The sequence below is a fragment of the Nomascus leucogenys genome, chromosome 5 (assembly GCF_006542625.1).
Source record: "Nomascus leucogenys isolate Asia chromosome 5, Asia_NLE_v1, whole genome shotgun sequence".
NCBI lineage: Eukaryota > Metazoa > Chordata > Mammalia > Primates > Hylobatidae > Nomascus > Nomascus leucogenys.
This window is the reverse complement of record NC_044385.1, coordinates 7,304,397-7,329,195: the sequence shown is the minus strand read 5'-3', so window position 1 is coordinate 7,329,195 and position 24,799 is coordinate 7,304,397. Positions and strand designations below refer to the sequence as shown.

General features: G+C 38.3%; 1 protein-coding gene and 1 pseudogene across 6 annotated transcripts in view; one reads left to right on the top strand and one right to left on the bottom strand.

Annotated features, from left to right (window-relative positions):
- RGS7 (regulator of G protein signaling 7) overlaps positions 1–24,799 on the bottom strand; it is a 582,263-nt gene that overhangs the window by 108,470 nt on the left and 448,994 nt on the right. The window lies entirely within an intron of this gene.
- LOC105739709 lies at positions 22,249–23,448 on the top strand (annotated as a pseudogene). Its single transcript, XR_004030051.1, has one exon. The product of XR_004030051.1 is annotated as a heterogeneous nuclear ribonucleoprotein A1-like (transcript).

Below are 24,799 nucleotides of genomic sequence, written 5' to 3'. Positions count from 1 at the left end.
AGGCTGTAGTGCAGTGGTGCGATCGCGGCTCACTGCAACCTCCACCTCCTGGGTTCAAGCGATTCTCCTTGCCTCAGCCTCCCAAGCAGCTGGGACTTACAGGCGCCCGCCACTACGCCCGGGTAATTTTTGTATTTTTGGTAGAGACGGGGTTTCACCATGTTGGCCAGGGTGGTCTTGAACTCCTGACCTCAGATGATCTGCCCGCCTTGGCCTCCCAAAGTGCTGTTGAATTTTGTCGAAGGCCTTTTCTGCATCTATTGAGATAATCATGTGGTTTTTGTCTTTGTTTCTGTTTATATGATGGATTACGTTTATTGATTTGCATATGTTGAACCAGCCTTGCATCCCAGGGATGAAGCCAACTTGACCACGGTGGATAAGCTTTTTGATGTGCTGCTGCATTCGGTTTGCCAGTATTTTATTGAGGATTTTTGCATCGACGTTTGGGTCTAAAATTCTCTTTTTCGGTTGTGTCTCTGCCAGGCTTTGGTATCAGGATGATGCTGGCCTCATAAAATGAGTTAGGGAGGATTCCCTCTTTTTCTATTGATTGGAATAGTTTCAGAAGGAATGGTACCAGCTCCTCTTTGTACCTGTGGTAGAATTCAGCTGTGAATCCGTCTGGTCCTGGACTTTTTTTGGTTGGTAGGCTATTAATTATTGCCTCAACTTCAGAGTCTGTTATTCGTCTATTCAGGGATTCTACTTCTTCCTAGTTTAGTCTTGGGAGTGCGTATGTGTCCAGGAATTTATCCATTTCTTCTAGATTTTCTAGTTTATTTGCATAGAGGTGTTTACAGTATTCTCTGATGGTAGTTTGTATTTCTGTGGGATTGGCGGTGATATCCCCTTTATCACTTTTTATTGCATCTATTTGATTCTTCTCTCTCTTCTTCTTTATTAGTCTTGCTAGTGGTCTATCAATTTTGTTGATCTTTTCAAAAAACCAGCTCCTGGATTCATTGATTTTTTGAAGGGTTTTTTGTGTCTCTATTTCCTTCAGTTCTGCTCTGATCTTAGTTATTTCTTGCCTTCTGCTAGCTTTTGAATGTGTTTGCTCTTGCTTCTCTAGTTCTTTTAACTGTGATGTCAGGGTGTCAATTTTAGATCTTTCCTGCTTTCTCTTGTGGTCATTTAGTGCTATAAATTTCCCTCTACACACTGCTTTAAATGTGTCCCAGAGATTCTGGTATGTTGTGTCTTTGTTCTCATTGGTTTCAAACAACATCTTTATTTCTGCCTTCATTTTGTTATGTACCCAGTAGTCATTCAGGAGCAGGTTGTTCAGTTTCCATGTAGTTGAGCAGTTTTGAGTGAGTTTCTTAATCCTAACTTCTAGTTTGATTGCACTGTGGTCTGAGAGACAGTTTGTTATAATTTCTGTTCTTTTACATTTTCTGAGGAGTGCTTTACTTCCAACTATGTGGTCAATTTTGGAATAAGTGTTATGTGGTACTGAGAAGAATGTATATTCTGTTGATTTGGGGTGGAGAATTCCATAGATGTCTATGGAATTCTCTGCTTGGTGAGAATTATTAGGTCTGCTTGGTGCAGAGCTGAGATCAATTCCTGGATATCCTTGTTAACTTTCTGTCTCGTGGATCTGTCTAATGTTGACAGTGGAGTGTTAAAATCTCCCATTATTATTGTGTGGGAGTCTAAGTCTCTTTGTAGGTCTCTAAGGACTTGCTTTATGAATCTGGGTGCTCCTGTATTGGGTGCATATATATTTAGGATAGTTAGCTCTTCTTGTTGAATTGATTCCTTTACCATTATGTAATGACCTTCTTTGTCTCTTCTGATCTTTGTTGGTTTAAAATCTGTTTTATCAGAGACTAGGATTGCAATCCTTGCTTTTTTTTTTTTCCATTTGCTTGGTAGATCTTCCTCCATCCCTTTATTTTGAGCCTATGTGTTGTCTCTGTACATGAGATGGGTCTCCTGAATACAGCACACTGATGGATCTTGACTCTTTATCCAATTTGCCAGTCTGTGTCTTTTAATTGGAGCATTTAGCCCATTTACGTTTAAGGTTAATATTGTTATGTGTGAATTTGATCCTGTCATTATGATGTTAGATGGTTATTTTGCTCATTAGTTGATGTGGTTTCTTCCTAGCATCGATGGTCTTTACAATTTGGCATGTTTTTGCAATGGCTGGTACCAGTTGTTCCTTTCCATGTTTAGTGCTTCCTTCAGGAGCTCTTATAAGTCAGGCCTGGTGGTGACAAAATCTCTCAGCAATTGCTTGTCTGTAAAGGATTTTATTTCTCCTTCACTTATGAAGCTTAGTTTGGCTGGATAGGAAATTCTGGGTTGAAAATTCTTTTCTTTAAGAATGTTGAATATTGGCCCCAACTCTCTTCTGGCTTGTAGAGTTTCTGCTGACAGATCAGCTGTTAGTCTGATGGGCTGCCCTTTGTGGGTAACCTGACCTTTCTCTCTGGCTGCCCTTAACATTTTTTCCTTCATTTAAACTTTGGTGAATCTGACAATTATGTGTCTTGGAGTTGCTCTTCTCGAGGAGTATCATTGTGGCGTTCTCTGTATTTCCTGAATTTGAATGTTGGCCTGCCTTGCTAGGTAGGTGAAGTTCTCCTGGATAATATCCTGAAGAGTGTTTTCCAACTTGGTTCCATTCTCCCTGTCACTTTCAGGTACACCAATCAGACGTAGATTTGGTCTTTTCACATAGTCCCATATTTCTTGGAGGCTTTGTTCATTTCTTTTTACTCTTTTTTCTCTAAACTTCTCTTCTCACTCCATTTCATTCATTTGATCTTCAATCACTGATACCCTTTCTTCCACTTAATCTAATCGGCTACTGAAGCTTGTGCATCTGTCATGTAGTTCTCATGCCATGGTTTTCAGCTACATCAGGTCATTTAAGGTCTTCTCTATGCTCTTTATTCTAGTTAGCCATTTGTCTAATCTTTTCTCAAGGTTTTTAGCTTCTTTGCAATGGGTTTGAACATTCTCCTTTAGCTCGGAGAAGTTTGTTGTTACAAATTGTCTGAAGGCTTCTTCTCTCAACTCATCAAAGTCATTCTGCATCCAGCTTTGTTCTGTTGCTGGCGAGGAGCTGCATTCCTTTGGAGAAGAGGCACTCTGACTTTTAGAATTTTCAGCTTTTCTGCTCTGGTTTCTCCCCATCTTTGTGGTTTTATCTACCTTTGGTCTTTGATGATGGTGATGTACAGATGGGGTTTTGGTGTGGATGTCCTTTCTGTTAGTTTTTTTTTTTGAGACAGAGTCTCGCTCTGTCGCCCAGGCTGGAGTGCAGTGGCGCAATCTCGGCTCACTGCAAGCTCCGCCTCCCGGGTTCATGCCATTCTCCTGCCTCAGCCTCTCCGAGTAGCTGGGACTACAGGCGCCCGCCACCACGCCCGGCTAATTTTTTGTATTTTTAGTAGAGACGGGGTTTCACCGTGGTCTCGATCTCCTGACCTCGTGATCCGCCCGCCTCGGCCTCCCAAAGTGCTGGGATTGCAAGCGTGAGCCACCGCGCCCAGCCCTGTTAGTTTTCCTTCTAACAGTCAGGACCCTCAGCTGCAGGTTTGTTGGAGTTTGCTGGAGGTCTGCTCCAGACCCTGTTTGCCTGGGTATCACCAGCTGAGGCTGCACAGCAGCAAATATTTCAGAACAGCAAATGTTGCTGTCTGATCCTTCCTCTGGAAGCTTCATCTCAGAGGGGCACCCAGTCATATGAGGTGTCAGTCGACCCCTACTGGGAGGTGCCTCCCAGTTAGGCTACTCAGGGGTCAGGGACCCACTTGAGGAGGCGGTCTGTCCATTCTCAGATCTCCAACTCCATACTGGGAGAAGCACTGCTCTCTTCAAAGCTATCAGACAGGGGCATTTAAGTCTGCAGAAGGTTCTGCTGCCTTTTGTTCAGCTATGCCCTGCCCCCAGAGGTGGAGTCTACAGAGGCAGGCAGGCCTTCTTCAGCTGCGGTGGCTCCACCCAGTTCGAGCTTCCTGGCCGATTTGTTTACCTACTCAAGCCTCCGCAATGGCAGACGCCCCTCCCCCAGCCTCGCTGCTGCCTTGCAGTTCGATCTCAGACTGCTGTGCTAGCAGTGAGCGAGGCTCCGTGGGTGTGGGACCCTCCGAGCCAGGCATGGGATATAATCTCCTGGTGTGCCATTTGCTAAGACCGTTGGAAAAGTGCAGTATTAGGGTGGGAGTGTCCCGATTTTCCAGGTACTGTCTATCACGGCTTCCCTTGGCTAGGAAAGGGAATTCCCCGACCCCTTGTGCTTCGCAGGTGAGGCGATGCCCCACCCTGCTTCGGCTCATGGTCCATGGGCTGCTCCCACTGTCTGACAAGCCCCAGTGAGATGAACCTGGTACCTCAGTTGGCAATGCAGAAATCACCCATCTTCTGCGTCGTTCATGCTGGGAGCTGTAGACTGGAGCTGTTCCTATTCAGCCATCTTGGAACCAGAACCAAACCTCTTTTCTTTATAAATTACCCAGTCTCAGGTATTTATAGCAATGCAAGAATAACCTACCACACCAAGTATTCCAAGGGCTCGAAAGCCCGAACCCAGTTTTTATGTTTATTTATTGGCTTGGTGATTCCTGACATCATACTTATGCATAGCACAGGCTTGGGGTTTTACTTCTTCTAAGATACTAACTTGTTTCTCTTTCTGCTTCCTTATTGCTTCCCTGGGTTGGCTGGCATAGTTAGAATGGCTTGACGTTGAGGTCCTGTCTTTCTTCTGGGGTCTCAGTCACTGCTCCTCATTATGTATGGTCTCCAAGTCATGTTCACTGTCACTCTGGGAGCATTACTTCTCATTCCCACTCCTAGTGGAATATTAAATCCAGTATTCTCCCAGACCTCTGCAGACTTTCAAACTTATCACTCTTCATTTAAATTCATTCTTTGTTTCTCACATCTAGTTATATATTTTCTCTGATACACCTAGTAATGTATTGTTACATTTTTAGCTACCATTTCTTTGTGTCTAAAGAAATAGGGCATTTTAGTTCTGACAACCCTTTAAGTTAAGGGTCAATAGAGCCATCGAAATGTTTTTCTCTCCAGATTTTATTCATCAGAAAGGCTGCTTTCCCTTAGGAAGTTGTCCCACAAAATGGTTTCCATAAATTCAATCAATTGGTAAGACAGAAGGTCTCAGTTGAAAACTATTTCAAATGCAAACTACTAAAACCATCAGGGATGTAAAAATCTAATGTTTCTTGTCAACTATATAGAAAAATATGTTTTTGTATACAATTGGTTGAGTTTAAACTACAAAAAACTACAAATAAGAAGCATTACAACTGTTTAGATGTATCTCTACTTACTATAGAACCTTTGCTGTGAAGAGCTAATCTCATGGTAATATTTTGCTAAGATGATGAAATAAAATGTTAACTTAAAATAAATATATTTTATTTGGATACCATTGTTATTTTTTTTTTTTTCTGGAGCACACTATCATTACATTTCTTTGCACCTTTAACAGGGAAATTTTAGGACATGATTATATGCATGAGCCCTGGGTCACATTTTAAGCCACAAAACCAGAAAGACAAGATGTTTCTAATGTTTGATGCTGTCACTTCTATTCAACTGCCATATATGCTCATATATTTTTATTTTTTAAAAATAGAGACAAACTTCCACTATGTTGCCCAGGCTGGTCTTTAAATCAGACAAATGTAATTACTTGATTCCAAGATGGTCAATTACTGGTTTGTTTACAATAGGGAGAAACTAGGAAACAAAACTAAATATTTAAACAACTATGGGACATCTAAATGACAGAATATTATGCAACTACTAAAACAATGTTTTTGTAGAGAATTAAATGATATTAGTAACTTATCATAACATAATATCAAGCAAATAATAGGACATACAATTGTATTTTGAAGAATATGTATATGTGTTTAAAAGTAGCAAAATGCAACATACTATAATTTTAGAAATGCTAATAATTCCTAGGTAATTTTAGGTTGTCTTGTGTTATCTTGTATTTTCTCTCCATACTTTGAAGGTTTTCTACAGGGAATAAAAATTACTTTCATAATAAAAATGCAAGAAAAACATATTGGTGTTCTGATAGCAAAGTTTAAATAATCATAAAGGCAGAGTTCAAACTTTTCAAGACCATGCTGCACAGAATTATGAGTGACAAGAACATGGGTTATGCAACAAAGAATCAGCTGTCAAAAAGAAGAGGAAACAAATCTATCAAGTAGGCCAGAAAATTTGCTCATCAGTGCTGTCTGCTAGAACTTTCTGTGATAACAGAAATGTGGTATGTCTGTGCTGTCCAATATGGTAGGCATTAGCCACATGTGGCTATAGAGCACTTGAAATGTGACTAGGAGATGAAGGAACAGAATTTTTAATTTAATTTGAGGAATATTTAAATTTAAATAGTCATATGTAATTAAAGGCTTCTGTGTTGGACAGCACAAATCTTCTTGGTCACTTAAGGGTTATTGCCTATTCATTAGTGGAAGAATAATATATTTATATCAATGATATATTAATTATATATTAAAAATACATAATTATAGATAATTATAGTTGGCAGAACTGGCCTAGTTATTTTCCCCACAACAATGCTGATCTTCCTATGATGAGTCCAAGATTTCGCAACATTTGGCTTTTGCTATGGTTTGGATATCTGACCCCTCCAAGCCTCATGTTGAAATTTGATCCCTATGGTGGTGGTGGGGCCTAATGGGAGGTGTTTGGGTCATGGGTGCAGATCTCTCACGAATGGCTTGGTGCCATCCTAGTGGTAATGAGTGAATTATCTTTTTAGCAGCCACAAGAGCTGGTTGTTAAAAAGAGCCTTGCACTTTCCCACCTCACTTGTGCTTCCTCTCTTGCAATGTGATCTCTGCACACGTCAGCTCTCCTTCACCTTCTCCCACGAGAGGAAGCAGCCTGAGGGCCTCACCAGAAGCAGATGCTGGTGCCATGCTTCTTGTACAGTCTGCAGAACGGTGAGCCAAATAAACCTCTTTTCTTTATAAATTACCCAGAGTCTGCTATTCCTTCATAGCAACACTAAATGAACTAAGATAGCTTTTAATTACAACGGTGGCATCTGTTACTACTCTGCATTCTCATCTTCATTCCAGGCAAGTAAATTTTAAGTTTTGGCTTCTCTTAGTTCCAAGACACAACATAAGTCATTCCCTGTTTTTGGGAGGAGAGAGTCAGGATGGAGAAAAGAATAAAATTTATTGAAAATTTAAAATTAAGATAATTAAATATGTGAATTAAAAGTGAGTAATATAATACCTTCCCCCAGAAAAGATCAGGACAGGAGTGTTACAAAGCTTTGACATTTCTTAAAGTACACTCTGCTGCATTTTGTGTGTGGTCTATGTGTAACAGCTCATCTTCAACACACACACACAAACACACAATCAAGTGTGAGAATAAAATTAACTTATTTTCTTATGTAATTTTGGAGTAAGTTTATTTAGAGTCATATGTTTTGTATTTTTATTGAAATACATGCTTGTTATCTGCAGTTTTGTAAAAGGGTAGTATTTATTCTCTCTCCCTTCCTTCTTCTGTCTCTCTCAAATTGCCCAGAGGGATTAATCAACAGAAATCTAAATTTTAGAAAACCTGCTTTAAAAGAGTACTTTTTCTCTATTTTGAGTTTATGGGACAAATGAAACTGTTATTTCAATGAGTGTTGGCAAAGAAGGTCTGGAAAAGTTTATATGAATTGCCAAGCATGGAATATTGATCATTAGCCAATCAAGCTGGATGATCTGGACATTATACTTGGTCCACAGAAGACAATACAGTATATGGATATAAACATATTTTTAAAATGTTGAATAAGGGACAGTTCAGATCTTTTTCAATTTCAGTTCACAACGCATGGTATTTTCAATGTTTCATGCGTGGCTAAATATACAAACATCATAAATGATTCTAAAGCAAGATAGGGTGCTTGCCCTTAAAAATTACCAGTAGCTAACACTTTTGCCAGTTCAGGGTACAAAAAAAATAAAGACCAGGAGATGCTCAAATGATCCATGTCACTATGATTATAAACTTTGAAACTTACAATGTACACCTTAAAATCAACTTAAAGTTTCCAAGGAAACCAATGAATATATTTTAAGACAAAAATAATATGATTTGCAAATCAAAATCCATTTAAGACTGTTGCCACAGCACTATGTGTTAATTGGTGCTTGCCATATTTTTTTAGGAAGTCAGAAAAAAAAAATCTTATGTTCCATGAATCCAGCAATAACTAAGACTGCAACCCTGATTTTCTTATCCGTCTGCCTTGTTAACATGATATATGTCAAACATAATGAAGAATATGTAAAAGAACCCTTGTTACCAACAAAGATTTTGCAATATCTTCAATAGAGAGAATAGAAGAACCAGAAAGAAGCAGCGACAGGTAGGCAGAGAGAGGAAGGGAGGAAACTACTGACTGAGTAACTATGTATGATTGGGTATAAAACGGGATCTCAAAATCAGATTCCATTTTACAGCCAACCACAACTGAGAAAACTGAGGCTCAAAAAAGTGAAGTCATTGACACAAGGTATCGACTATTAATTGCTGAGTCAGGATATGAGGCCCAGTTAGTCTGATTCCAAAACTTATATTCTTCCTGGTGGATAAGACAGAAGGAATGGGAAAATGCAGTGCACTCAGGGCACTCAGTGGAAGTGCTGGAGTGTGGAGTTCAAGTCCTGAGCAAACGTATTCCCGGATAAAGAATTAGTCATCAGGGGAAGGTCATGCTGGAGCTACACTGAAGTGTAAAGTTTGTTTTTGGACTCTGTTTCCTCTCCTTGGCTCTAAGATGACATGCACCAGGGATCTTACCTCTAATCCCGCCATTGCATGAACAGAATGCCCTGCACATGACTAGATGCTCAACAAGTATTTGTAAATGTGCATTTTAAAAATTGGTCATGTCAGTTATGATGTGAAATTCATCAGTGAAAATGGTAGCTGGGGCTTTGAACCTGGAGCTACTAATTTCCCAGGTTCCATCTCACACCATCTGCCCAGCATAGTCCTACCACCCATATTGCCCACACTGGTTTTAGCAGGGAAATCCTCTGAAAGTACTTTTGCTACAGTGGCTTGAGGCATAGTAATACTAGATGGAGACTAGGAACTCTAAGCAAGTATCTATAAAGTTCACAACAAGGCTGTGTTAATCACTCCGGAAAGAGGTGGTGAAACTATTCTCTTTGATAACTCCTCCTGTGTCTGCGTATCTGTGCTTTGGATAGCCCGCACAGGTACATCATTAAATGCCCTCCCAGGGTACTGCACCAGCCTTTGAGCAGGATTTAACCTTCAGAGTGCACTCAGCAATTGCAAAGTAGTGTGCTGGTGACTCCATTCCCAGACGTCCCTCTTGACACATTGAACTCTACAGCGTTTCATCTCTTGGTTTGAACCAAGAATTGGAATAATCACTTGGGCAGAGGAATTCTAGGTCCTCCGTATAACCTAAGCAAAGACATTTTTCTTTTCCAAGCTAGAAAAACATGCCTAAAACAGAAATAAGTATAAGCAGTCTTTGCAAGCCTTGCCATTTCTACCTCCCTCCAGGGAATCCAACCTGTGGTATAGCACTGGACCTTGACAAATAGCACTGTGATCTAGGAGTACAATGTGTTATCACTGTTGCTTTTATTATAACAGCTGGGAGCTGGCCAAAGCTTTGCAAAGAAACCAGAAAGCAACAGCAGGGCACTGGGCTGCCTTAGAAAAACATTTCTTGGCTCAAAGAGGAGCCTCTTTAACAAAACCTGACACCTGAAACCTAGCAAAAAAGCATAGCTCAGGTCAATCACATAAAACAGTTTCACAAAATCGGTCCCATAACAAAGCTAGAAATACAATGCTGTAACAATTTTGGTATACTTAAGAGCCTGAGAAAAGGTACAGCTGCTTAAGAATAAGTTATAAAAAATCTTTGTTAAATACTCTAGCGAAGGATTCAGGCATCTTCCTACTTACCTAACTTTTTAGTGTATTCTAAACTTGGCCAGGAAGGAGAGGTGTGATCTTGGCTTGGTGTTTCCTGTAGATCTCTGGATTTTGGCTGCCTCACCTTTACCTGAAACTGTTGAATGGGATGACCCCCTATATTCCCTCCAGCTCTGACATTCCATGACTAAAGAAAGTCAAGGTTTAACACTGCCTTGACATCCTGGGGCAACAGAGAGTTTTAGTGTATGCAATTATCATACCTGAAAAAATGTCAAAACATGGTTAGGGTTCCTCAGGTTTAGTCTCCCTTGTTCAGGAGAATAAAATAGTATATTTTAAATACACTAGTATAAATCTTATAAATAAAATAGTATAAATCTCCCTTCTGTTAAGAGAATGTAGAAATAAAATACTAAAGTTCCCCCACTCCTTCTTTGCTCAAGGAAAAGATGAGCTTAGACATGTGTTTCCTTTTAAGCAGGTTTTCATGAAAGAATTTTTTTGGCAGGTCACTTGAGCTTAAAAGCAGTATTGTTGTTTCAAAAATACCACAAAAAGCTGTTCCCCAACAAGGGATGCAGCAGAGGTAGAATGTTTACCACCTAGGGTGTTAGTGAAAGGCCCTGTCTCTAAACATCCCACGTTGAGATAACTTCAATGTTTGATCAAAAAGTAAATCTTATCCTGTAATAAGTGAGCAATGTTCTGTTTCCCCTCACCCCTCAATATTGAAGCAATGATAAGTCCTCTCCTGTAGACACATTTACCAACCAAGTTAAACATGGCGTCTTGTCAGCCTTAACCGCTAGACTCGAGAAAATGGAATTTTCATTGAATAAGAGTGCTGATTCATAAAATACATGCCATTAGTTTTGATTTAAATTATAAATAATCTTACCCATGGTCTTCTTTTATTTTTATTTTTTAATTTTCCCTTCCATTCTTTGATTTTTAAGGAATCTCCTTACGAAGTCAGAACAGTTTTTGTTTTTACCATAGCCACCATGGTTAACTTTTTCTTTAGAAAAATGTTCAATGATATCCAAGGACAGAAAACCAAACACCACATGTTCTCATTCGTAGGTGGGAACTGAACAATGAGAACACTTGGACACAGGGTGAGGAACATGACACACCGGGGCCTGTCGTGGGGTGGGAGGAGTGGGGAGGGATAGCATTAGGAGAAATACCTAATGTAAATGACAAGTTAATGGGTGCAGCGAACCAACATGGCACATGTATACATATGTAACAAACCTGCACATTGTGTACAAGTACCCTAGAACTTAAAGTATAATAAAAATTAAATTAAATTAAAAAAAGAAAAATTTTCAATGAAACAAATGCACTTTCTGCAGTTATTAAGCCCACACAAATGAATGAATGAATGAATGAATGTCTTTCCTGTAGTTCTTAAGCCCACATGAATGAATGAATGAATCAATAAATCAATGTCTTTCCTATAGCTGTTAAGCCTACATTTACATAAAGGGGAGTCGCTCTTACACTGACACTGTCAAAACCCTCTACCTCCCTTCCACTCCCTCCCTGCCAGGTAAAAGCTCCACCTAAGACAGAAGGCACCCAGGTTCCAAAGTAATTTCTCCCTCACCTGTGAATGACCAGAATTATTATCCTCTAAGTGCTTCTATTGTCACTTGAAAAAGGTACCTGTTTACCTGATGCAATTAATTCACAAGAAAACTAGGAGGACCGCTTGGTTTACCCAAGGAATTGGGACTAGGAAAGTTTGTTAATGCAAACAAGCTACCTATATCTGTGATTCTCAAAGAAAGACCTGAAGTCCACTGCTCTGAGGACTAGAAAACAGCCCAGGGCTGCAAGACAACATGCAAAAAGGTTATGCTAACATTGGGAACGCATGAACTAAATTTGCTTGTTAATAAAATTTCCTGAGGACTCTTAATTCGGACTTTCCTAGAAAGTCTGACTGTCACATCATACTCAGCAGAATCACAAAGTTGTGAATGCACACGTCCTTGGATAATTGGGATTCTGTAATTTTCTATTCCAAGAGGATGTTTTATTACTGCTCCTCAGTGTTGTTCTGAGTTGGTCATGATTTTCAGAGACTGATGTTCATGAATTTAAGTTGAAAATTTATGTTTATGTCATCCTCATCAATTTAGTTTGCTATAAGTTGTTTGGTGAATCCCATACAGTGCAATGAAGCATATTTGCATCACTGACATTTCTAGACTAAAATTCCAATTATTTCACCAAAAAATATGTATATTTTACAGTACAAATGTGAGTTATCCATACCCCATCTTCTGAAACAAATAAGTCTGTTTTCCTTGTATATTCCCACCCCTAGTCTACAATTTTGCCTATATAGTGTCACTTTATTATTATCACTAAGTTATTTTTCTACCTATAACTTACCTAGAGTAAGATAACACAGCCATGGAATCTTTTACCCTACCTAAATGTGTAATAACCAGAAGTCTTTGAAACTCAGCTCTAAATGATAGCAGGGATGGAAAACTATGGCCCAATTTGCAAGGCTGGCTTCAAGAGCACAGGGAGATACAGTTATGAAAGGGCTGGACTACAATAGAAGTAGTAGGCCAATAGATCTATATAGTCAGGTTTTTGTCATGTAATTTATTAACTATGATAGAAATGCATTTAAGAATATCAAGTATTTCTCTGGCTCTTGACACAGTTGACTTAACCTCTTGCTGTCTAAGGAATTGAGGCTTTCCTGTTCTGGGTGCTACTGGCAAATGTTCTGGTACTTGAAGTTGGGATGCACAGCTTCAACCACTGACTTACCAGTGCAGCCACCTTTGTATTGCAACTGGCCATTAAACTAAACACCGAGCCACCTGGGTTTAGTTCAGTCACTTCAGTAAGTGTATTTAGCATTGGTAGCCCCGCTTTATTAAAGTGCAGTAGACATGCTCTTCTGTCCCTTCCGTTTGTGGTTCTTTGGGAAAGTTCTGATATTTGGTTTTGTTTTGTGCTTGCTTTCATATTTTTATATCTTGTATTTATCCCTGAACATATTTTGAACATTTTTTTAAGGAAAGAAATGATTTTGTATATATATATAGATACTTGCATGATATACTGTCATCAAGGTTCAGTTCCTCAAAAGGTCTTGCTGCTGTCAGGTGTGATGTACTCTATCCATCAAAGTTCTATGGAACACGGTTTGTATGTAAATAAATGTGGGGCATTTGGCCCTTGAAACCAGAGGACATTACGGTAGGTGAAATAAGCCAGAAACAGAAAGTTAAACAATGCATGTGCTCACTCATATGTGGAAGCTAAAAAATAGTTGATCTGACAGAAGTAAAAAGTAGAACAGAGGAAACTAGAGGCCGGGACAGGTAGGAGGAAGAGGGGTTAGGGAGAGATTTGTTAAAGGATAGAAATTTAGAGCTAGAGAGGAGGAATAAGTTCTAGTGTTCTGTAGCACTGTAACATGACTATAGTTAACAATAATGCATGGTTTCAAAGAGCTAGAAAGAGGATACTGAATGTTCCCAGCACAAAGAAATAATAATGTTTGAGATAATGAATATGCTAATTACCCTGATCTAATCACCGTACATTATATGTATTGCAACATCACTATGTACCCTATAAATACGTACAACTATTAATGTGTCAATTAATTTTTTTTTTGAGACAGAGTCTCACTCTGTGGCCCAGGCTGGAGTGCAGTGGTGTGATCTCAGCTCACTGCAACCTCCACCTCCCAGGTTCAAGGAGATTCTCATGCCTCAGCCTCCCAAGTACCTGGAATTACAGGTGTGCGCCACAACGCCCAACTAATTTTTTTTATTTTTAGCAGAGATGGGGTTTCTCCATGTTGGTCAGGCCAGGCAATGATCCACCTGCCTCGGCCTCCCAAAGTGCTGGGATTACAGGCCTGAGCCATCATACCTGGCCAATTAAAATTTTTTTTAAAGAATTCTCTAGTTCATTCCTACTATATCCTGGGCAAAAGCTAAACATCTGTGCCAGATGCATTGATTGTCTTTCTCTCTCTCAATCTCTCTCCTTTCACTGAAGCTTCCTCTTAATTCCCAAATAAATCCAACTCCCTTCCATACTGAACACCATACCACTGACTCAGCATCATTTACATCTTGCAGGGAGGTTCTTTCTCTCTCTTTTTCCCCTTATCTATTCATCCATCCATCCATCTCTTTCTCTCATTTCATTGCCAAATACTCGGGAAAGCAGTCCAAGGTTACTGCTGCCTTTGCTTCTTCACCTCTCATTCTCTCCCTGAAATCTGATCTCCCTACATCTCTCATTTTCTCTCTTGGTTCTTCTTCTGGTGATTTCTTCTTAAATGTTAATGTTCTCTTTATACATGGTTCCAACATGGGCCGTCTTTTTGTCTCGTCTACATGTCCTCTCTGAATGACCTCATCCACGACCATGGCTTTAACTACAATCTGACTCTAGGGACTCAAAAATCTTTCTGTCCAACACCAATCTCTTGTCTTTAATTTAGAATTGGATAGCCACTGCATACTGGGTGCCTATAGCTAAACATTCAGCTATCTGTAAGTCTTGTAAACACAACAATGGTATGGAAATCCAACTGAAAAACACTCATGCCCAGTGGACCATGAATTTAAGGCAAGTCTGATGGAGTGAGAAAAGCGTAAAACTCAGTCAGAAACCTTGGGTTCTAATCCCGGCTCAATTGTTTTTAGTCATAGGGTAGGTCCTCTATCTATCTGACTGTGATTTTCACTTGTAGAGTATGGCTTACTGTACTTTAAAGATTTTCTGGCTGGGCGTGGTGGCTCACGCCTGTAATCCCAGCACTTTGGGAGGCTGAGGTGTGAGGATCATGAGGTTAGGAGATGGAGACCATCCTGGCTAACACGGTGAAACCTCCTCTCTACTAAAAATACCAAAAAAAAAAAAAATTAGCCAGGTGAGGTGGCAGGGGCCTATAGTCCCAGCTACTCGGGAGGGTGAGGCAGGAGAATGGCGTGAACCCAGGAGGCGGAGCTTGCAGTGAGGTAAGATCGTGCCACTGCACTCCAGCCTGGGCAACACAGCAAGACTCCGTCTCAAAAAAAAAAAAAAAAAAAAAAAAGATTTTCTGTGAGGGATTAAATCAGATAATGTATGTAAAGGTGTGATGTAAGCTGGTAAGTGTTATTCCAATTTCTGATATACTATTATTTAAAATGTAGTTGGACAAGCAGGAGTAACCATTTAAAATGAGACAAAAAGTACAAACCACCAGAAATGCAAATATCAAATTAATTTGTCCCAGTAAACTAAATATATAATGGTTTTTACACTTTAATGTACATCTGGAAGAGCTTATTAATAATGTCAATGCTTGAGCTACAGCCCAGATTTAATTGGTTGGGAAAGAGGCCAGTAATCTGTACTTCAAAATCATCCCCATTGTCACAGGCAAGTCAGGGCCACACTTCAAGAAACAGTAAAATATAATGCACTTGAGAGATGGCCAATCCTCAAAATATTCTAATGACCTGTAAAGGCTTCAGAACTAGTTCCTTCTTGGGAAGCACATTGCTTCTTTTGCTGAGTTCAAATTGTAATGAATTTCAAGGCTTCCAATTTTGGGCTTTATACATAAAGCAATCATTCTTTCCTCACTCCCAACACACACACACACACACACATAATTTTTAATATATAAATAAATATATATATTTACATATGCATACTCTGTTTTCATTAATGGAATTTTTTTCTTGTATACTATATGAGTAATAATGTAAAGACACAAAATAAAACAGACACTAATTAGGCTTGTTTGAATATCTATTGCTACCAAATATTTTCTATTTCTCTTTTCATATCTCTGCTGATGGGTTTAGATGAAAAGACTACAAGCCTGCATACTTACAGGGAGGAAGGAGCCAAACTGGAAACCAGTAGCACAGGTCAGTAGCAATTAATCTCAGCAGGCTTGCTTCAGCATTTGGAGAGACAACCAGCAAAACACTTCCAAGCTGGTGGCTCAGTTAATATCTGAAGCTATTTTTAGTACAACAGAGAGCATTTCTAGAGATTGAGATTATAAACCAGGGATACATCCCAAACATATTAATATGGTTTTAATTTTATTTTACAGATACCATGTTTCAGAATATTTTAATCTCCATGTGAATAACTGTTTTTATTTTGTATGTATGCATGATGTAAGTATGCATATAATACATTTATATGCATGAGCATTATTCATATACATGCATACCTACATGTAAAAATCTGGGTTAGAGAGTAAATCAGATGTTTTAGTCCTTGTATAAATAAGGTAAAAGCCAGACCTTTTAATGACTTACACATTTGATCAGGAAGTTTTGTGTTTTGAAATGACAAAAACTTGGAATATTTTCGAAAGGAGTAGAATACTTTGGGCCATAATTTTCATTTTTTAAGATGCCTTAAATGTTTTAGTTTCTTTTAATAAATAGTCTTACACAATGAGTTGGTTCTCACTGTCATATTAGGTAATGGGTTTTGTTGTTGTTCGTTTTTGCTAAAATGGGATTTGTTGTTGTTCGTTTTTGCTAAAATTAGTTCCTTTTTATTAAGGAAGTTATGTGAAAGTCCATCACTTTCACAAATTAGGAGACTACACTACTGCAATTTGGCTGAATCTGTGGATATTTTTAATGTTGCTTATTTTGTGCTTTAAAATTGCAGTTATCCCAGAGCATCTGTAATTTTGAATGATGATGAGATATTCCTGGTAAGATGTAATGTTTTATTTTTCCTCCTGGATCTATCTCTGATCTTGTTCCAGGGCACATCAATTTAGAAACACTCATCGATTATGATAGCTTTGAGAACAAACATTGGAACATTAACATGCTAATTTTATTCTTTACAGGTTGATGGTAGAAAATGTATAAAGTTTAAAAACATGCAAGTCTTATTAGCATTCTGCTTAGATAAATACAATCTTATTTTATTTCTCTCTCCTTTTATCCATGCCCTGCCAATTGAGAGTGCCAGGTTTCTCTCCTTTTCTGTTTCACAGCAGCTCCAAAGCTAAAGGGAAACCAAGGGGGAAAATAATTACCTCAAAAGAGACATTTTCCATGACACTAATGGCTGGATTTCAGATACTTTCCAAAGCTCATTGGAAAGGGAGAACTCATGGAGAAGAAACAACCAACTTTAAGTATCCCATTACTCTCAGAGGCTGACTCAGAGACTATTCCATGTAGAAATACTGAAGGGGGTGTAAAAAAGAAAGAAAAGCAGAAACAAAATAAATAAATAAAAACAACATAGCCATGCTTTGTTTATCCTTCTTTCCCTTGCAAAAATCTGCTCTCTGGAGTCTGCTCTGGCATTTAAGGAGCTTGGAAGTCATCCCTCCCATCCAATCTCACAAAGAAAAAAAAGCTGAAGAAGTAAAAACCAACAATTCCTCTTAAATCCCTCAGAGGATTGATGTCAGAGGGCAAACCATTGACCCTATGATTGGAGACAAAGACAGAAATGTACAGAGAATCATGACCTAGTGTAACAGAAACCTTTGGGAAAACCAGCATTGGGATAGAAAAACTTAAACTGCAACTTATTAGTTGTTCGAGGCTCAGTGTGGATTAATTTGAGCATTAAAAACTCCTTTGAGGATCAGGGAGCAGTTTTAAGGGGGCTGCCACATATTTGTGACTTTTACTTCCAGGAGCCCTACTAGGTTTGCAAAATGAGGGTCAGGGAGAAATTTCCTGATGCTTCCAACAAGGGAGAGGGAAAAAGTAACCATTCTGAAATACACCCAGGTCACTCAGTTCTTCTTAACAACGGCCTGTCTCAAAAGAAACTGTATTACCTAGAACCCAACAGACTGAGATTATAGCAGAGCCTAAACCACCTGGGAGTAGGGAAATACCCAACTCCAGGCCCTCTATCCTTCCCATTGCACCTAAAGAGGAAAAACCCCAAAAACCCAAGGAGCACGTGTGGAGATCACTGCCCAGGGGTAGAGGCTCACTGTGGGACTGAGTCCTGATCATCAGATTATACAAAGCATCCCCCTTCCCCTGCACCTTACCACAATACCAGTAGGGCTCCTGTATAATAACAGATGAACACAACGGAAAGAACTGTATGACCCATACTTTATTTAAGAAGAAGTTTCTAGGAAAACCCGAAGACAACAGCAGGGAATTAAAAACAAGGACATCAGTGGAGATATTACCCTCTAAAGCCTGTAGTTACAGCAAACAGTAAACACAGCTCAATTCCTAGCCAGATAAACATAAAACCTCACAGTAATGGCCTGTATGCCTCATTTATTTAGTACATCACATCCTACTGTCAACAACAAAAAAAATTCCAAGGCACACTAAAAGACAAAAATACAGTTTGAAGAGTCAGAGCAAGCATGAGAACCCGACTAAATATGGAAAATATATGGGAATCATCAGATATGAAATTAAAAGGAACTATGATGAAATTCAAGAAATAAAAAATGTAATAGAGATGAAGAATGAAAAATTAGTTCATCAATAGACTGGACACGATTGAGGAAAGAATCAGTAGAGTTTGGACATGTGTCAAAAGAAACTTCCAAACTGAAATACAAAGAGAAAAGAATGTATAAAAAGAGAGGACATGTCAGGCGCAGTGGATCATGCTGTAATCCCAGCACTTTGGGAGGCCAAGGCAGGCTGATCACTTGAGGCCAGGAGTTCAAGACCAGCCTGGCCAACATGGTGAAACCCTGTGTCTACTAAAAATAAAAAAAAAAAAAAAAAAAAAAAATTAGCGCATGGTGGCGCATGCTTGTAATGCCAGCTATTAAGGAGGCTGAGCATGAGAATTGCTTGAACTCAGGAGGCAGAGGTTGCAGTGAGCCAAGATCATGCCATTGTACTTCAGCCTGGGTGACAGAGCTCTGAGACATTGTCAAAAAAAAAAAAAAATAGAGAAAGAGAGGACAGAACAGAATGTCTAAGAACTGTGGGGTAATTATAAAAGGCATAACACGCATGTAATGGGAAAATCAGAGAAGAAAGAGAAAAGAACAGAAGACATATTTGAAGCAATAATAACTGAGATTTTCCCCCAAGGTAATGATAGATATTGTTATGAGCTTAATTATGTCCTCCTGTTCCCCCAGCCTCAACTTAGGTCAAAGCCCTAACTCCCAGTAACCTCAGAACGTGGCTGTATTTAGAGATAAAGCCATTAAAGAGGTAATTAAGGTCACATGAGATCATAAGGGTGAGGTCCCAATCCAATAATGACTGGTGTCGTTCTAAGAGGAAGAGACTCAGGAGATGGGGCTATACAGAGAAAAGGCCATGTGAGGACTCAGGGGAAGGTGGCTTTCTGAAAGCCAAGGAGACAGCCTCAAGAGAAATCAATCCTGCCAGCACCTTGTTCTTGGACTTCCAGTATCCAGAGCACTTCTACCCTCACATTTATTGATGAGATAATAAATTTCTATTGTCTAAGCCATACAATCTGTTATACTTTGTTATGGGGCAGTAAATGAATCCACCAAGCCACACAACCAGGAAACTCAAACAACACCAAACACGATAACTATCAGAGCAACCACAGACATAACATATTTTGACTTCAGAGAACCAAACATGAAGAGAAACTTTGAAAGGAGCAAGGGTGGATGGGGTGAGGGAAACCTTACCTGGAGAGAAAAAAATATAATAACTGCTTTGAATTTCTCATCAGAAACCATGCAAGCAAGAAGAAAGTGGGGTGATAGATTTAAAGTCTCTAAAGAAAAAACCCATTAACCTAGAATTCCATATCTTGTGGAATTATCAAAAGTGAAGGAAAAATAAAGACTTTCTTAGACAAACAAAAACTGAGAGAATTTGTTGACAAAAGACCTGCCTTGAAAAGAATGTTTAAAAACAGTTCTTCAGAAAAAGGGAGAATGCTATAGGTTGAAACTACATAAAGAAAGGAAGACTATTAGAGAAGGAATAAATGAAGGTCAAACAAAATCTCTTTATGAAAAGTTTCTTAATTGATCTGATGGATAAACAAGTGTTCAAAATGGTACCAGCAACAATGTAATCGATGGTTATAGCCTAAAGGAAAGGAATGACAGCAATATTATAAGAGATAAGAAGTAGAAAGTAGGAATACTCTGTTATGGGATACTTGCATTACATGTTAAGTGTACAGTGTTATCTAAAAATGGACTTGGATTCGTTGTAAATGTATATTGCAAACTCTAGAAAAACCGTAAGACATTTAAAAGGAATTATAATTGATACTGGGCAAAAAGGGAAAATAGAATTATATAAAATGTTCATTTAAAATCAGAGAAGGCAGAAAGAGACAGGAAGACAAAAGGAAACTAATATAAAACAGTTATAAACATTAATGTAACAGTTATAGATATTAAACTAACTATATTAATAATCACTTTAAATGTGAATAATATACATCAAATAAAAGACAGGGACTATCAGAGTGGATATAAAACAGAACCAACTATATTCTGTTTACAAGAAACTTGCTTTAAATACAAAGACACAGATAGATTAAAAGTTAAAGGATGAGGAAAGATATACCATGCTAAAACTAATCAAAATAAAGCTAAGTTAGATAAATTAATTTCAGACAAAGACTCAAGAAAAAGAATTTTTCAGGGATAAAGTTCTTTTATCGCATAACAATAGAAGGTTCAATTCTCCACGAAGACATAACAGTCTTAATGTGTATATGCTTAACGACAGATCATCAAAATACTTGAGGTAAAAATTGACAGATTACAAAGAGAAATGGATAAATAATTACTATCATTGGAGGCTTCCACACACATATATCTGCGGTTGACAGATCTAGCAGGCAGAAAATCAGGAAGGACAGAATCAAACTGAGCAGCACCATCAATCAGCTGAATTTTAATGGCCATTTATAGAATAATTAATGCAACAGCAGCAGAATCTATAATCATCTCAAGTTCTCATGACATGCACCAATATAGACCACATTCTGGGTCATAAGACACACCTTAAAAATGTAAAAGAGTAGAAGTCTTTCAAAGTATGATCTCAAACAATAGAATTAAACTAGAAATCAACAACAGAAAGATAGCTGGAAAATCTCAAAGTACCTAAAAATTAAACAGTACACTTCTAAATAACACACAGGCCAAAGAAGAAGTCTCAGGAGAAATTTTAAAGTATTTCAAGCGAAATGAAAATGAAAATATGTGTTATCAAAATTCACAGGATGTAGTGAAAGCAGTGCCTAGAAGGAAATTGAATGCATATATTAGAATAAAGAAAGATCTAAAATCAATAATCTAAATTCCCATCTTAGAAAACTAGAAGAACAAAAGCAAATTAAATCTAAACCAAATAGAAGAAAATAAATAATAAAAATCAGAGCAGAAATCAATAAAATTGAAAATCAATAGAGAAATTCAATGAAACCAACATCTGGGAGCTTAAAACAATTAATACTGATGAGCCTCTAGCCAGGCTAATTAAGAAAAAAAAAAGAAGACACCAATTACTAGTATAATAACTGAAAAGGAGGCCATCACTACTGATCCCCTTTATTCTAAAAATAGTAAAATAATATTATGAACAACTCAACCCCACAAATTTGATAACATAGGTTAAAATGAACCAAGTTTTTGAAAGATACAATCTACTGAAACTCACACTAGGAGAAATAGATAATCTGAATAGGCTTATACTTATTGAAGAAATTGAATCAACAATAACAACTTACCAAAACAGAAAGCCACCAAGCCCAGATAACATCACTGGGGAATTCTACCAAACATTTGAGGAAGAAATAATACTCCGTACAATCTCTTCCAGCAAATAGAAGCAGAGGAATATTTTCTAACTAATTCTACAAGGCCAGCATTACTCTAATACCAAAGTCATAAAAAATTACCAAAAAGGAAGACTACAGACCAATATCTCTCATAAACATAGATGCAAAAACCACCAACAAAATATTAGCATATTATATCCAACAATGTATAAAATATTGTACATCATGACCAGGTGATATTTATTTCATGTATGCAAGGATGGTTGGCAATTTGTACGTCAATTAATGTAACCCATCACATCAACAGGCTAAAGAAAAATCATGCAATCATATCAATACATGCAGAGAAATCATTTGCCAAAATCTAGCACCAGTCATGATAAAAACCCTTAGCAAACTAGAAATATAGAGGAATGTTCCCAACTTGATAAAAAAAAATGCCTACAAAAAACCTACAGCTAATATAGTACAAAATGAAAAGTCTCTCTTCTCCCTGCCCTCATGCCTAAGTCAGAGTCTCCTAAAGAGTCGAACAGCTGAAGAAGCTCTTCATTGCAGGGCTGAGCTTTGAAACAAGGTGAGAGCCTGAGGGGCCATTTTGAGCAATGGGGAACGCTCACGGACTGTGTGGTAATGAGAGATTCAAACACCAAGCGCTCCATAGGCTTTGGGTTTGTCACATAGGCCACTGTGGAGAATGGGGATGTGGCCATGAATGGAAGGCCACACAAGATGGATGGGAGAGTTGTGGAACCAAAGAGAGCTGTCTCAAGAGAAGATTCTCAAAGACCAGGTGCCCACTTAACTGTGAAAAAGATATTTGTTGGTGGCATTAAAGAAGACACAGAAGAACATCACCTAAGAGATTATTTTGAACAGTTTGGAAAAATTGAAGGGATTGAAATCATGACTGACCGAGGCAGTGGCAAGAAAAGGGGCTTTGCCTTTGTAACCTTTGATGACCATGACTCCGTGGATAAGACCGTCATTCAGAAATACCATACTGTGAATGGCCACAACTGTGAAGTTAGGAAAGCCCCGTCAAAGCAGGAGATAGCTAGTACTTCATGCAGCCAAAGAAGTCGAAGTGGTTCCGGACACTTTGGTGGTGATTATGGCGGTGGTTTCGGTGGGAATGACAACTTTGGTCGTGGAGGAAACTTGAGTGGTCATGATGGCTTTGGTGGCAGCTGTGGTGGTGGTGGATATGGTGGCAGTGGGGATGGCTACAATGGATTTGGTAAGGATGGAAGCAATTTTGGAGGTGGTGGAAGCTACAGTGATTTTGGCAATTACAACAATGAATCTTCACATTTTGGACCCATGAAGGGAGGAAACTTTGGAGGCAGAAGCTCTGGCCTCTGTGGTGATGGAGGCCAATATTTTGTCAAACCATGAAACCAAGGTGGCTATGGCGGTTCCAGTAACAGCAGTAGCTATGGCAGTGGCAGAAGATTTCAATTAGGAAACAAAGCTTCGCAGAAGAGGAGAGCCAGAGAAGTGACAGGGAAGGTACAGGTTACCACAGATTTGTGAACTCAGCCAAGCACAGTGGTGGCAGGGCCTCGCTGCTACAAAGAAGATATGTTTTACACAAACACTCATGTGAATGGGCAAAAAACTCGAGGACTGTATTTGTGACTAATTGTATAACAGGTTATTTTAGTCTCTGTTCTGTGAAAAGTGGAAAGCATTCCAACAAAGGGTTTTAATGTAGATTTTTTTTGCACCCATGCTGTTGATTGCTAAATGTAATAGTTTGATCCTGATGCTGAATAAATGTCTTTTTTTTTTAATGTACTGTATAAAGTTAGTCTGCTCTGAAGCCATCTTGGTAAATTTCCCCCAACAGTGTGAAGTTAGAATTCCTTCAGGGTGATGCCAGGTTCTATTTGGAATTTATATACAACCTGCTTGGGTGGAGAAGCCATTCTCTTCAGAAACCTTGGTATAGTTGAACCGATAGTTACTGTTGGGACCTGAAGTTCACCATTAAAAGGAATTACCCAGCAAAATCATAAAATTATTGGTTATAAAAATGAGTGTTGGCACATCCTATGCAATATACTAAGTTGAATAATGGTACCAGATAAAATTATAGATGGGAATGAAGCTTGTGTATCATCCATTACCATGTGTAATCAATAAATGATTTAATTCTCTTGAAGAAAAAAAAAAAAACTAGATGCTTTCCCACTAAAATAAGGAAAAATGCAAGAATGTCCCCTCTCACTACTCCTATTTCCATTGTACTGGAGTCCTAGGTAATGGAATAAGACAAGAAAAAGAAAAAAAAGGTATACAGTTTGAAAAGGATGAAATAAGTCTTTGTTCAGGAAGACATGTTTGTCTAGGTAGACAATCTCAAAGAAACAACAACAACAAAAACTCTTAGAACTAAGTGATCATAGCAAAGTTGCAGGGTACAGAAAAAGTCAGTGGTTTTCCTATGTACCAGGAATGAAAATTTGAAATTCATAAGCAGCAAAACTTAGGCATACATCTAACAAAGTATATAGAAGATATATATTAATAAGAGTACAAAACTCTTTTAAAAGAAATCAAAGATCAAAATCAATGGAAAGACATACCAAATATGTGGATAAGAAGACTTAAGATGTGAGTTCTTTCCAACTTGACCTGTGAATTCAATGCAATCTCCGTATAAATCCTAGCATACTTTGAGGATATTGACAAACTGATTCCAAAGTTGAAGTGGAAAGCAAAAGACCCAAATTAGACAACACAATACTGAAGGAATGCAATGACAGAGAGTTGACACTACCAAACTTCAAAACTTACTATAAACTTATAGTAATCGAGGCAGTGTGGTACTGGCAAAAGAAGAGAAAAAATAAATCAAGGAAAAAGAATAGAGATTTCAGGAAGAGACTTAGACAAGTTAGAAAAGGTAATCGAGTGGAGAGAAGATCCTATTTTCAAAAAATGGTGCTGGAACAACTAGACCTCTACATGCAAAAAAAAAAAAAAATGTAGACTCCAGATTTTACTAATTTTACAAAAATTAACTTGAAATAAATATAGAACTAAA